The following is an 11,422-nucleotide window of genomic DNA, read 5'->3' as shown; positions in this document are numbered from 1 at the left end:
CCCGTATTCTCACCCCACCCCCCCAGTCTCTGTCCTCTCTCCGCTTGCAAAAGCACCTCCCTGCCTGTGCCTTCTCGCTCCCCAAGTTCACTTCTCCGCGCCGCGTACCTGCTGAATTCTGTGGTTCAGTTTGTGCAGATTGTTGTGTGAATCCTCCAATCAGTTTTCTAGGTGTGTAGGATGGTTTAGTGTTGGTCTGGCTGTATTCCGTGGACACGAGACACACAAAAAACTTCCATGTTGTTCCGCCATCTTGGCTCCTCCCCTATATATGAATTATTTTTTAACGTTTATTTGTTTTGAGAGAGAGAGAGAGAGAGAGAGAGAAAGAGAGAAGGGGAGGGGCAGAGAGAGGGAGACACAGAATCCCAAGCAGGCTCCAGGCTCTGACCTGACGTGGGCTCGAACTCCCTAACTGTGAGATCACCCGAGCTGAAGTCAGATGCTTAACCAACTGAGCCAGCCAGGCATCCCAAGTTGGTTTAAAAAATAAATATATAAATCAAGTTGATTCTTCCTTGCCATATTGTCACTAAGGGTGTTTTCAGACTCATGTGGCCTAAGTGCCACAAAGAAAATTGCATTGGAGCAGGTGGAATCAGTTCTCGGATCATTATTATAGTTTCCTGCAATTGTAAATAAGATCATCCGACTTATTTCAAACTGAGCGTCAGGTAGCTCATGAAAGCTGGTGAACACTCTTGAAGAGATTCTTTCGTGCAGCTTCAAATGCAAAATGCAGTAAAGCCAGGAGAATACTCAGTCTTTTGGCACTCGAACCTGTCTGGGGGGGCTCCGGCTTGAGCCTCTGAATTTGGTAGAATAACGACGGGACCTTCAGCTTTGCTCAGGGTGGTAGTGTCTCTTCTATTATCCTTGTACAAATGATTCACGCGGCTCTCTACAGGGGAGTGACACCCTCGCTCGCAGCGCTGTGTTCTAGAGGCTAAGTAAGCAGAGCGCAGGGGATGGAGCTTGGTGTGGGAGTAGTTAGCTCCAGTGAACCACCTATTGTATTCTGCCCAGGACCCCACAAACCAGCCCAGTGTCCTCTGTGGCTTTCCTGCGCCGGGATCACTTGGTGTGCACGACAACTCCAGGGACTTGTGGAAACGCATGTTTCCCCACTAAGATCGACCAAATTGCACTTCCCGCAGGGTAGACACCTGGGTCCTGGATTTCCTCGGCTCTCTAGGTGATTCTATGCTTAGTAATGTCTGAGAACCACTAGATGAAAGATTCCGAGAGAAAGTAGCAGGGAGGTAGAGGAACCAAGAGGCTGCAGGATGCAGGAAATCAAGGAAAAGCTTTGGGAAGGAGATGGCTTCCTCCCCGCCATGGGATACTAGAAGACAGGGTGGGTGATGACCAGGCGGTCACTGGCGACTTCAGCAGGTGCGGCTTCAGTGGGGTGGGAAGAGGAAGGGCAGGGGTCACAGCAGAGTCAAGTGAGTGGCTCCGTGAAAGTTAGACTGGACAAACATTTTGTTCCTGCAATCCTGCCTCTTGGTGTCTTCCTGGTAGGATATCACTTGTGCACAGAGGCGTGTACAATAATGTGCCCCCAAAGCTCTATTTTTAATGGAAAAAAACCCACAACAATAGGTTTTAAATGTCCATCAATAGCGGAAGCCTAAATAAACTGAGGGTGGGCAGTGGCCAACACCCATTTGGATCAATTTGCACTAAATAATAAGCTCACTCCAGCTGAGAGAAGCTCTTCCAGGATTCTGATTGGTCTCTGCTTGAAGAAACCTACAACAGGAGGGTTGTTAGGATAAACTTCTATCCCCATGCTGAGGCAAGATTGGGACATGATAATACTGGTTACCCCTCTCTCTCTACTACAGTCTTGATTCTCTCTCCTCACCCTCTGTTAGCACCTCTAGGTTCAGGCCGATGTGGTCTAGAGTGGTGGTGACCCAGCTCTCAGCTCTGGAGGGTTTTTAGCCCCTAGTAAGCTCCCCTTAATCCATGGCTGCTGCACCTGTCCATTTACTATCAAAATTGGACAAGGGAGTACCAATAGGCACCCCAGAGGGTCATGTGAGTGACAAAGTGTTCTTCCTTTTCTCTGCATGTAACATCAGCCTCTTTTTTGTGATCAGGGTCAATTACTCTTGCCAGAATGGGGATGCCTTTCTTTGCCTGCTGGCCATATGGCACAAAAAGCCTGAAATACCAAGGAAACAGTCATAGCTTAATGTTTAATGAGTCTCTTGCTGTGTCCCTTAATGGAAAGAGTCCCTCTGGGAAAGAGGACCTCTTCCTGAAGAGTCCAGAGTTGCAGTGATGGGAAGCACAGTTCCCCAGGGGAGTCATTGGAAGTGAGTGTAAGTAGGGCTGATGTCACTTCTGCCCCTCATGCCCATGTTTTTAGGTAATACCTGCTGGGGACACACTATCATGCCTTGGTTGTTGATTTAGCTGGAATACTGAATCCTGGAGGGAGTGCCCACCCTTGCAGTCTATTATCTCCAAGCTGACACATTACCTGTGCCTTCAAAGGGTTGTTCCATTGTGCTATTGGGCAAGAGACTTCAGGGTGGATTCATATGTGCTAGGACCAGTGAATTCATGGTCATTTGCCCACTGTCAAACTTTCTTTGCTGTAAAATGGGTTCCTGGGTCCAATGAAATATTATGTAGGATTCATATCGATGGATCAAATACTCTGTGAACTTTTAGCTAGTGATGCTGCATAAAGCCCTATGGACAGGAAAGGCAAATCCATACCTGTATGGGATGAGTCAATACCCATTAAGGTGAGTCATTCCTTTCCAGGTTGGCTAATTGATCTCTGAGTGATGATACCATATTGAGAGTTCAGGGTTGGTCTCTGTTGCTTGTGGGTTGGACATCCAGCAGTAGCTGTGGTTAGATCAGCGTTGGTGAGTTGGAGGCCCCGCTGGTGGGCACATCACAGCCTCCTTCCCTGCCACCACACCTACTCTTTTCAGGATTCCATTGTACAAGAACTGGTGTGGTCAATGAATGAAGAGGGCTGATCTCAGTTGGCCAAGTCATTCTCTGTACTTGCTTGGCTGGTGTCTCTTCCATGGGAGAAGATCTGGTTGATGCTAACATAGAACACAAAGATCTTTACACTTAATGCCCATTCCCATAGGACCATCTAGACTTCTGAATTTCTAATCTTCAAATCTTTCTTCCTCCAGGCCATTGAAAAAGGAGCCAAGCCATTCACCACTACCCACAAGTCCATGTACATTCTGACCTCAGGCTACCTCCTCTGTCAGATGACAGATGTGCTGCTTGAAACTCTTCCCATTGGGAGGAATTCTCTCACCATGTCTTCTGGGGCCACCCCTGGGTACTCTGGGGCTATAATGAAGCAACAGACCATTTCCAGGTACTACCCTGTAGCAAGAGGACCCGTCTTTGAACCAAACTTAGCCTTTTCATCTCTTCCTTTTGTAGCTAATAAGGGACAAACCTCACCCATGTGGCTACAGGTGTAGATGAAGGAGAGATGCTAAGGTGACAGTGGTAAGTGATGTGGGGGTCCAGGCCACCTGCCTTCTGGCTGTGCTGGTGTCTCATCTCCAGGTTTTGCCTCTATCATGAGAATTATTTGTTGACTGCTTGCCTGACCCTGTGAGTCTGTGGGTCTTGACAGAACCCAGGTCGCGATGGGCAGTTATGGTGTCCGTGGCCATGTCCTCAGTCTCTATCAGGACGTGATATCAGGAAGAAAGCTCTTCCTTGCATGGTGTATATTTCTCTGTTGCAGTTGGCATGATCTTGCTCTAGGATCCTAAGGGTCTACACTGTGATTGTCCTGCTGGGGCTTGTCCTAAACGGCACATGATGTGTTTTCCCACCACAGATATATAGGGTCTACCAGGCATATGGGCACATTGGCATCACAGCCTGGACCCGCTGCCGTGCCCTGTCCTTCTCTAGGCTTCACTGAGAGCTGGCATCTTACATGTCACAGAGTAAACGTGTTGGGCAATATCCAAAGTTTGGAATATGCTACGTCCGGAACCCAGAGCGGTCTTCCAGGCCTGCTTCCTTCTTACAGGTGGGAGGTTTAAGATACAATAATTCATCTTTTTCTTTAGAGGGGAAGTTCAGCAAGCTGAGCTCTTAATTCACTGATGCCCTAGGTTCCTCAATCTATATGGCATTTTCTCCCACCTTCTGGAATACGTATGTCTTACAAAGACCTCCAACATCCTTGCCACCTTTGTTCATTCAGTCTACTTAACGTGTCATCTATATAGTGGACCAATGTGATGTTCTGAGGAATGTCCAGATGTTCCAGGTCTTCTGAGATTATATTATGGTAGAGGGCAGGAGAATTAATATAGCTCCAGGGCAGGGCTATAAATAAATATTGTTATCCATCCCATGTGAACATAAACTGCTTCTAATCCTCCTTCCTGATAAAGATGGAAAATAATGCATTCATCAAATCAGTGGCTGTGTACCACATCAACGCTAGCTGGCTCTAGAAAAGAGACCACATCTGGCACAACAGCTGTCTTCAGACTACCGTGTGGTTGGGTTTGCAGTAGTTCATGTTTGTTTCCCCGAATCTCTATGATTGGAAGGGGTCCAGATAGTGAATGAAATGGGGAAGCTAATGGAGTTCATCACCCACTGCGGTGATCTTTACGAGTCTGTCATTTCTCCTGGGAAATACTGTTTTTGATTTACTATCTTGGCCTGAAGGCAATTTCATGTTCCCCTTTGGCCTTCCTCACTGTGACAGCTCTTACCCAAGGCCAAGGAATCCACACGTGTGCGTCAGTGCCTAGGGCTGCTGTGACAAAGCACCACTAGCCAGGTAGCTTAAACAAAGGGTAAGATATTGTCTCACAGTTCTGGCGGGGAGGGATCATCCGTTCCAGGCCTTTCTCCTGGCTTCTGGTGGTTTTCTGGCAATCTTTGGGGCTCCTTGGCTTGCAGAAGCATCACCCCGATTTCTGCCTACATCTTCATGTGGTATACTTCCTGTGTGTGTCTCTGTGTCCAATTTCTCTTTCTTTTCTTTTCTTTTTTTTTAAATAATATAACACCGGTTATATAAGACTAGGTCCCATCCTAATGACCTTATCTTAACTAATTACATTTGCAATGACCCCATTCCAAACAAGGTCACGTTCTGAGCTACTGGGGATTAGGAGTTCCAGATATGAATGTGGGGGGAAACACAGTTCAACCCATAAAATGTGGGGTGCTCACCCTATCATCCACTCCAAGCTCGCCTGGGGAAAGAGAGGTGCAGGGCAGTGTGCACCCAGCCAGTCTCAGTAAGGAGTCTGCTCTGCCTCACTAGTCCAGAACCAACTTCCCAAGAGTTTAAAGACCCCAGTCCAGGCCTGAGCCAGATCCAGGGTTGCTCACCACAGGGAGGACAGAAATGTGCAGAGCACCCAGGTGCCTGGGACCAGGCCAGCCTGAAAGTGTGTTCTGATGGAACAGGGCCAAGCAGGCTGTGTCTTTCTCTCTCTCTCTCTCTCTCTCCCCAAACCTCTCACCTTCCTTCAGGGAAGAATGTGTGAGAGGTGGATGTGTCTATGGAACATTTCCAAGAGGCTCGAATGTCTACCTCTCACCTTCCATTGGGGAAGAATGTGTGAGAGGTGGACATGTCTATGAAACATTTCCAAGAGGCTCGAATGTCTGCTCTATGGGCAGGCAGGCCTCTGGGCAGAAAGAGAAAGTGGTTTTCTCAGTTCAGCACAGTGAACTGTGCTGATGTTTGCTGATGTTCTGACAGTCCAGCATCCTTCTTAAAAACATGGAACCTCCTTTTGGAAAAATACTTCTCCTCCACGTGGGTGGCCTCTATGCGTCTGCCAGTGAAGGTGTTCTGCCAGCCACAGCCAAGGGTAGGTGCGTGACCCAGACTTGGCCAAGCAGACTTCTCCTGGGACTTCAGTCTTGAAGGGGATCATCACATATGTAGCGGAACGCTTCCCACTACTAGGGGTACCATGGTATGAAAAGATGGAGGCAACAGGGAGTTCCCCTAAATGCTTATGTGAAGACGCAAGGGGCAACATTTCCTACCCTCTTCCTACAAAGTCGACCATTTGCAAAGCCAGCGTTCATTTTGTTTTCATGGATTGGGAATTCAGTTTCCCATCCATGGATGGAAAAGGGTGGTGGAGCATGTTCACTCCACTGATGGGACCTGAACCAGAGCATGGAGACGTCCTGCTGTGTAGACGCCAGGTTCTGGTCTTGCTTCCAAACCCAGTTCTCAGATCTGCCCATTCTTTGAGCTGGCTGCTGTTTCCTCACATTTTGCTTGTGATCCAGAGTTAGATGCTGTTTTCAGTCAAAGAACCTGAGTTGGTAAGTAGGAAGCCGCCCAGCGGCCTGGCTCCCGGGGATGTGATCCTGACTACTGGCTCCTGGCATGTTGGCTAAGAAATCTACCCGGTTCCTCTGCAGATTTGCCGTGTGGACTTTTGCTGTGCTTAACTTGCATTGACTGATTCCAAATGGTTTTGGAGAAAACTTAACTTCTGAGAGGTGGGAAGATGAGGCCACTTTTCTTAAAAAGAGACAGATTTGGACAGCGGGAGATGTCATTATAACGAACAATCCTTTCTCATGAAGAACTTTCTGTTTTCATGATAAATCTAGATATTCGTTTTGTTGTAGACACTGCGCTTCAGTAATCAATACCAGACAGCACCGGTGCTGACCATGGGCATTGAAGAGGCATCTTCTATCTCAGCCACCACCGGGAAGTTATTGTGTATATCCCTGTAATGTTGGTGTGATTGATTTTCATCATGAATTTCTTTTGTACTAAAACAATACACCTATAGGGTTGTCATGTGAAATTTTCTTTGTGTTAGAAAGGCAAATAGGACTCAGTGTTTGAAATGCTTCTTTTCCTCTTCTGTTTTGCTGATGGATGTTTTTTTTGTGTGTGCCTTATTTATTAATAGAAGCGAAAAATAAATTATTTAATGTTTTCCTTGATGCACTGGCCTGGAAAAATATTTTTATCCTTGGCCAATGTGTTGCTTGGTGTGTGCTGTCTCCTGAGCGCCAGGTCTTAAAATCCCCCTTGAATGTGCTTTTCACTCCACTAGAAGGGAAATGAAAACCCTTTATCTTCGTATTGAGAGTTGAATTAGCAAAAATGGAGCTGGTGAATATTTGAGCTCTTTATTCTAGTTGACCTTTTCTTCCCAAGAATAGCATTTCTTTCATTTAAGACATACAGTTGATAGTCTCTGTTGCTGTGAATACCTTTTTCTAAATGTAAATAAATATGTGCTTTTGTTTTCAACCAGGCCACATCATTCCAACTTCCAGGAAATTTCAGCCCAAGCTACAGAGAGGTTCATGGACTTAATTTTCTTTATGATAACCCCTGGCACACATTCATTCATTCATTCTCCATTGAGAACTTCTCTATCCCTGCTACTTTTCTAGATAATAAAGATACACTGTAAGCAAATAAGAAAATAGATCCCTGCTTTTGTAGCATACAAAGAATGTTCTGGCTAATTTTAGCCTGAATTATGAAAGTAGAAATGCAGTTTCATTTTATTCAAGAAAAAAAATATGGTGGGAGAATAATCATTCGTGGATTTTTATTTTTTTAATTTTTTTTTTTTCAACGTTTATTTATTTTTTGGGGGACAGAGAGAGACAGAGCATGAACGGGGGAGGGGCAGAGAGAGAGGGAGACACAGAATCGGAAACAGGCTCCAGGCTCTGAGCCATCAGCCCAGAGCCCGACGCGGGGCTCGAACTCACCGACCGCGAGATCGTGACCTGGCTGAAGTCGGACGCTTAACCGACTGCGCCACCCAGGCGCCCCGATTTTTATAATTAGTATAATTTACAGTCTTCTTTTTTGTGTGTTCCAATTTAAGGGCGAGCATTCACAGGATTACTGAGTCACCCAATCTCACTGAACAAATTGAAGTGAGTGCTTGTGTGTGTGTGTGTGTGTGTGTGTGTGTGTGTGTGAAGGGGTGGGGAGGGAACCAACCGGGATGTAATTTTTAATTTTTTTTTAATATGAAATTTATTGTCAAGTTGGTTTCCATACAACACCCAGCGCTCATCCCAATAGGTGCCCTTCTCAATACGGAACCCAGATGTAATTACAGGAAAATTTTAGGTACAAGTCTTACTTCTGCTCGTTGCCCTGCAATGCCATCTGGTGGTTGAAGTGAAGGAAAACATTTCAGCCTCCACAGACAATTGCATAAACATTTGTCCCCTGCCTGTGATGAACAGACAATTTATTATCAAAACTGGGGCCGTTTTGAGTGTAAAAAGGGAAAGTAGTCATCATTTCCCAGGGACAACACGCGTCAAATACGACTGCCCCAGGCCAACCCGCACTAGATGCAAGAGTAGTAATTATAATACATCAAGCATTTACAGCGCACCCTTTCTTTACAGACATTATTATTATTTGTTTAATATGAAACTTATAGTCAAACTGGTTTCCATACAACACCCAGTGCCCATCTCAACAGGTGCCCTCCTCAATTACAGGCATTATTTTGTAACATCCACACAGTAACCCCATGAAGGGTGAGTTCAATTATTATCTTCACTTTAGTGATGAAGACAGGGGGCTTTCAGGTTTTCCATATAAAATACACAATGTCCAGTTAATTTCAGCGAATCAGCAAATAATTTTTTTGCATAAGTACGCCACACATATTCAGATAAGCAATGGTTCACTTTTTAGTATATGTCGTGCAATCTGTCTGAGACATATACTAAAAATTATTTGTTGCTTCTCTGAAATTCAAATGTAACTGGATGGTGTATTGTGTTTCCTAAGTCTGGCAACCCCGGGCTGTAGAGGTTAAGTAGCTTGCTTCAGGTGGTATCAGCGGCCAGCACAGAACTGGTTTTTGAGACCGGCTTTTGCTCAGAACAAAGCTCAGGCCTGACCTGCATGACCACCACCTACTCCTAACCAAGAAGCACCCATCTGGGTGGGGAGGCAGAAGTCCGAGCTATGTAACCACACTTGGACCTCCACCTCCTTACGCAGGTATGCACGGAGGGAGTAGTATATGAAGGATTGACTCAGAATCGTTAACAGCACGGTTTGTTTGAATTTGGTACAACCCACAAAATTTTAGCGCAGAAAGTGCAGTAGGGCCATAGGAAGAACCTAGACCCAGGCACCAGAAGACGCTGGAAGATTGGGGAAGATTTGCACAGGGTGGGATAGAAATGCCAGCTTGGAACTTTGGGCTCGGTACAGTGGAAATGAAGTCTGGTAGGCATGATCATGGAGGGAGCCTGGGAATTCTTAGGAGGCATTTTCATTTTTAATTAATTAATTAATTTATTTATTAGAGAGAGACACAGAGAGAGAGGGCGTGCACACACGAGGTAGAGGGACAGAGAGAATCTTAAGCACGCTCTGCGTCCGGCACAAAGCCCAAACTTACCAACAGCAAGATCACTGATGTGGGAAACGAAGGCAGAAGGAAATGGTAGATAAAATTAAATTTCCTTATAACCTGCAGCCCATTGATAGATACTTGACGCAGGCAGAGAATAACATTTTTCCAGGGACTCCCTGCCGTCTTAGTTAATACTTTGCTAGAGGGGAAAACAACCCGAGCTTGACAACAGCTAGGTTTCCAGGATCCTGGGAGTCTTTGTTTGCATATGAAACTCCTCTTGGAAACTTCCCCTCCTCTTTACTCCCCAAACTCCCAAGTATGTAATCAGCCTCTCCTCATAATCCCCAGGGCAGCTCTTTCTGCCCATGAGTCCTGTCCCCAGGCTTTAACCAAAGACGTCTCAAGAATTCTTTCTTAGCTGTGAGCTCTGGACTCCCCCCGCCCCCCCATTCCCAAACCACATCAATCATGACCTGAACCAAAATCAAGAGTCAGACACTTAACTGACTGAGCCACCCAGGTGCCCCCAATAGCATTTTCCTGCTCACTTCCCAGTAGGATGTCACAGAGGACGAGCCCACACTAAGGCTCCCCCTAGGAGGGACGGCTCTTCTGATCAATATCCTTGGGTGGCCAGCCTCCACTGGGGGCCAGCATGTGGTTGTGAGCGCTGGGGCTAAGCCTGAGCCACCCGCTTTTAGAATATGTGTCTTGAGGAATCTTCTGGTTCACAAACCCCTCTTATGAAACTACCTCCAACTCTCAGACAGGGTCCCTGGCCGTCTTTCTGCCCACTCTGGCAGGTGGCAGTGGGGACCCCAGACCAAGGTGGATGATCAGAGTCTATTCCCTGGGGACTTAGAATTGGGGCCCAAGACACTAGTTAGTCTCTGGTGATAAGGATATAAAACCTTGGGAGCTGGGAGGGTCCTGACAGGAGAGAGGGAAAGAGGGAGAGAAGGAGGAAGAGGAGGAGGAGGTGGGAGGGAAGGGGAGGGGAATGAGGAAGAGGAGGGAGAGGGGAGGAGGAGGGGGAGGGGAGGAGGGAGAAGGACCGAGAACCACAAAAAGAAGCAGGGACCCTGTGGCCTCAGTTGCACCTGGGAGCCCAGGCCTAGCTTACTGATGACCTCCCAGCTCCCAGTTCTGGAACCTGCTTTCCAAATGAGTATCATGTTCCAGTTCCGGAAGGTCCTGAAACCTTCATGTGCTCGAGCAGACCCTCAGCCTTCCCGTCTACACAACATGTCACTATCGGCACTTTCAGCCTGGATGGTGACACCCAGCATGCGGTCCAAGAACCACAGCCCCACCCACTGGGTCTCCCCTTCTCATATTCAGTACAGAGAAACCCTGCATTGTGACCAATTTACCAGAAATAGGTTTCTTTGGAGACTCTTCCTCCAGGATGTCTCTCTTGTACGTGAAACACTGGAACGTGGCCTCCAAACTGTGCTAAGTCCACCTCCCTATGTGTCAGGGGGACCCCCCTCCTGGCTGGGCTGTCGGGGTCCTGCTCTTACCTCGGCTTTTCCCTGTCTTCCCTCGTCATGAGCCCTTCCCTGCAGCCATGAAATGTCCATTACATCCCTGCCTTGGGGCTATGCCTGATTTCTCGGCTTCCAGGTATCCCCTCTGAAGGACTCGGGGGTGTGGTGTCCCAGAGGACTGCGTACCCAGGTAGTGTGCCTGCTTAGTCAGGTCTGTCGCCACCTAGTGGCCAGGTGAGGCCGTAAGAGAAATTCTGCCCAGAACAGAGGTGGCATTTTTCTTGGGCCCGATGAAGCGACCCAGGATGGAGTCACTTATGCTAGGCCAGGTCACCAAACCGGGGCTTAATTCTTAACCTAACTGCAGTTTCAACCTCCCCCAGAAATGTAAGTCTTAACAGGTCAGTCAGGAAGTTTCTATTAAACACCAATGAGGTAGTCTGTCACAGGGGCCCTCTCTACCCACCAAAGGAAGAGGAGGGAATCTGCAAAGGACCCCTGGCCCCTTTTCCTAAGGGAAACGGAAGTTGCTGGAAACAATCCTTTCTT

Source organism: Leopardus geoffroyi, chromosome C2 (assembly GCF_018350155.1).
Source record: "Leopardus geoffroyi isolate Oge1 chromosome C2, O.geoffroyi_Oge1_pat1.0, whole genome shotgun sequence".
Lineage (NCBI taxonomy): Eukaryota > Metazoa > Chordata > Mammalia > Carnivora > Felidae > Leopardus > Leopardus geoffroyi.
The sequence above is the reverse complement of the archived record's forward strand: the minus strand, read 5'-3'. Positions refer to the sequence as shown.